The following is a 4,437-nucleotide window of genomic DNA, read 5'->3' on the forward strand; positions in this document are numbered from 1 at the left end:
CAGATATTATATGTATAGTCATACATATATAGGTGTATATATATACATATATATGTGTGTATACATATATATATACATATACAGTGTATAGCACTGTAATGGCAATAGGGGTATATATTTCAAAATTTTGAATAAATATCAAAAATACATTTTAAACATACTAATACATATTTCAAAAAATTTTTGTTGTTGTTGTTTAGTCACTTAGTCATGCCCAACTATTTGCGACCCCATGGACTGCAACACACCAGGCTTCCCTGTCCTTCACCATCTCCTGGAGCTTGCTCAAACTCATGTCCATTGAGTCAGTGATGCCATCCAACCATTTTGTCCTCTGTCGTCCCCTTCTCCTCCGGCCTTCAATCTTTCCCACATCAGGGTCTTCTCTAATGAGGAGGCTCTTCAAGTCAGGTAACCAAAGTATTGGAGTTTCAGCTTCAGCATCAGTCCTTCTAATGAATATTCAGGACTGATTTCCCTTAGGATGGACTGGTTTGGTCTCCTTACAGTCCAAGGGACTCTCAAGAGTCTTCTCCAACACCACAGTTCAAAAGCATCAATTCTTGGACCTTTAGCCTTCTTTATCCTTCAAAATTTTAGAAGGATATTATTTTATTAAGTTAAGGAGAAAATAATGTTAATTAAGCTGCCTTCCCACATCAGGAGACTGTATTTTCTACCCAACTCTTCATGGGAATTCTGGCCATAATTTCACTAAAATCTCCAAACTCTTAACTTATGCTTATTATGTATAATGTACCAAGGAAAACATCATGCCTATTACTGATATATAGAAAAGTATCCACTTCTTATATATTTATTTTATAATCAGCAAAAGTATAAAATTTTCTTATACAGTATTTTTTGTTTTTTTTCCCTATTGTTTTCCCTAGGTTTTCCAGTAGACCATTAAATTATCAGCAAAATTAAACACAAAATACATTGACCCTTGAGCAGTGTGGTGGTTAAGGGTACCGACCCTCTGAGCAGTTGAAAGCATTTGCATAATTTATTACAGGCCCTTCATATGCACAGTTCCTCCATTTATGTGGTTTCTCCGTATCTACAGTTCTCCATCCATGGGTTCAACCAAGTGCAGATCATGTAATACTGTGGTGTTTACTACTGAAAAAGATCTGCCTGTGAAGTATATTGGAGCATTTCAAATGTGTGCTTTTCAAAGGTCAATTGTAAGCAAAAGAAGCAAACAAAAAGCTCCCAAAGTTAAATTTACTTCATTTTAGGCTCTTTTTTCTCTTATTTCTTATCTAATTGCAGCACTAGTAGAATAGCGTTAAATGACTGAAATCATAGTGGCATCTTGTTTTATTCTTGTCCTTAATGGGAAACCACTTGCAGGACGGCAAAAAAAAGTATTGTTTTCAGTGTCCACTCCAATCTACTACTTTGACTCTTTGTAGCTCTTCTGAGGTCTTTGGAAGAGAGCATGCTGAGTTGGATTATCAGTCTCTGTTTCGGACTTGGAGGAGTGATGGAGGTATGCTTTCTACTATGTACCTTGAAAAGAACACTTTTAAAAAATATATTAAGAGAGTATCCTTAGATTTGTATTTTATTAAGGATTTTTAAAAATGGAGCCATTGCTGAATTTTATCTGGTCTTTTTTGGTATCTGTTGAGTTGATTGATGATTCAGTTTTTTCACCTTTGGTCCACTAGTGGGATTAATTATGGTAATACATTTTCTATGGGGCTTCCCCGGTCGCTCAACAGTAAAGAATCTGCCGGCAATGCAGGAGCTGCAGGAGACACGGGTTTGATCCCTGGGTCAGGAAGATTCCTTGGAGAAGGGCATCACACCCCACTCCAGTATTCTTGCCTGGAGTATCCCATGGTCAGAGAAGCCTGGTGGGCTACAGTCCATAGGGTTACAAAGAGTAGGACAAAACTGAAGAGACTTTGCACGCATGCACATTTTCTAAGGTTTTAATCATGTTTGCGTTACTAGATAAACCCAGAATTAGTCGTTGATTTTCTTCCTTTTAATATCTCAGCTGAACTTTATTCCAAAATTTGATATCTGTGTTCATCAGTGAAATGGATCTTTTTCTGGGTTACATTTGTCGGTTTGGGGATCAGAAATATACATATATATGCCAAATGAAGCTGTATTTTTCAATATTGTACCTATTTTCTGGGACATTTTAATATAATGGACATGATATTTAGAAAATGTCAGTTGGAGATGACAGTTTGAAAGTCCTTCTCCAAAATGGTCTGTCATCTTTTTGAGAACAGTTCATAAACAAGTCTTTAAATACCTTTACTAACTTTTTAAGTTTGCTCTGGTTTCTTGAGCCAATTCCAGCCGTTTATATTCTCCTCCATATTTACCAATTCATTTAGATTTCAAAAAAATTTAGTAGAATTCATATATGAAGTTTTAATGCCCTCCAAATATTGAGTTTATCTACTTTCCTATTCTCATTGTGACTACTTTTATTTTCTTTGAATTGTTGTGATGGTTTTCTGAAAACAAGATTGATAAATTCAACCCAGAGAGGTCATTTGATTATGGCAGGAATGTTGATAGCTTATATAGTTTGATAGACATTAAGCTGATATATTCATATTTTTAATAATTTTCAAGGAGAAACAGTAAAAGAAGGGACTGAAAGTTGTACTATGGCTATGGACAAGTGCTGTATGCCACGAAAGTTTGAAAGGTAAAAGTTTGAAATGTAAAAAGGAAACATTTATTGGATATTTATCATGTGCTGGAAACTTCCTGTGCGTTTTCATTCATAAATATTTAATTATTATTATCTTTTACTCACCATAGTACCTGCTCACAGTAAACATATGGTACACATTTTAAAAATTCAAGAATAATTTAAAAAGGATGTAATAGGCCTGCTAAACATTTTAAAAACTCGATGCTTGTCTCTCATGAAGCAAGCATGAATTCATCTACCAGTCAAAACGTGTCTTTTCTTTTCCTAGGACAAATCTTAATTATTCCAAAATATACAACTCAAAAATTTTTGTTGATGAAAAGAACACAGAATGAATGACTACAAAAGTGGCTATTATGATTTTTTTGAAAGATTTGTTAATAGAAGCTGATCTGGTAAAATGGGTCTTATATTAATAGCACTTCACATATATAGACAGAAGCCTCCTCAACTACCAGAGGGAAAACAGATTATATTGGGTTTACCCTGAGTAGGGCTGTTCATACATAATGAAGTTATTCACTGATGCCAGACTGTTCCTCTCAAGGCCAGTGTTTTCACTTTAACATAGCTGCAAAGTGCATTATATCACAGAATGACTGAGTTCCAACTCCACTAGTAACTACTTATAATCATGAGTAAGTCTTTTTCCTACTCTGTTTAGACTCAGTTTTATAAGTGTAAATTGTAGGGGTTATACTACTTTTATCTATAATTTTCCTTCTAGTTCTAACACAAAATGCATTCTTAAATAAAAACGTCACATGGCATTTCAGCAATAATACAGTGAAAGTTTTCTTCCAGGCAAATTCTCCATGAATCAGTCCCTAGGTCCTTAGTCAAAAATAATCTTTACATCTTCTGCCTCCCCATAATAATTATAATTCAGCAATACTGCGGTAATGGAGAGTTTGGAGCTTAATTTCAAGGAGTAAACACTCAAAAGATATGTCCTGGTTAAACTCTTCTCTGATTTGAAACATCTTTCTTTAATCTCATTATTAATGCTTCTCTTACTGCTATAAAACTGCACAACTCACAATAAGCAATAGGAGCCTTTATTAAGAGGTTCAAGGGGAATTAAAAGCCAAATGAAACAGAACAAAAACAAAACAAATAAAAAAACCTTAATTGGGTAATGTAATTACATAATTTCACCTGCTTTCTTATTGGCCTTCAGAACTTTATGACACCTGTCACTTATCTTAGAAACCTTGAAATGTTTCTGGGTAAATATGAATATCCTGAACAACTTAGAATATATGCATACACACACACACACAAAACACAGTTTAGTTTAGGTCCGCCTCTACAGATCATGTATGTACGTAAAGCATACAACAAAATGACATCACCTCTGCGTAACAAATCTAGGCTTAGTAAACAGATGAACTTTTTACCACATGCCAAGGGAGAAAAAGAAAAAGATCACAGACCACATGGGTTTGAAATATTCACAAATTCAAAAGTCCTTGTGACTAAAGGTAGGTGGTGGCTGGCCACTTCCATCTGAGTGGCCTCTTATAATTTCCTCTAGCAAATCTGAGTTGGATCTTAGTTGAATACAATGCAATGTGTCTAGCTTTCCCCAACAAAGCAAAATTAAACACATTATTACATGATTTTGGAAACTGAATTCATAGCACAAAATTTTCGTGAGTGGCTATACAACCCATGACTCATTCCCACATTTAATTTTTTATCTTAATAGCATCTGGCACCTAATAATGTTACGTAACTGG

This window comes from Dama dama, chromosome 18 (assembly GCF_033118175.1).
Source record: "Dama dama isolate Ldn47 chromosome 18, ASM3311817v1, whole genome shotgun sequence".
Taxonomy (NCBI): Eukaryota; Metazoa; Chordata; class Mammalia; order Artiodactyla; family Cervidae; genus Dama; species Dama dama.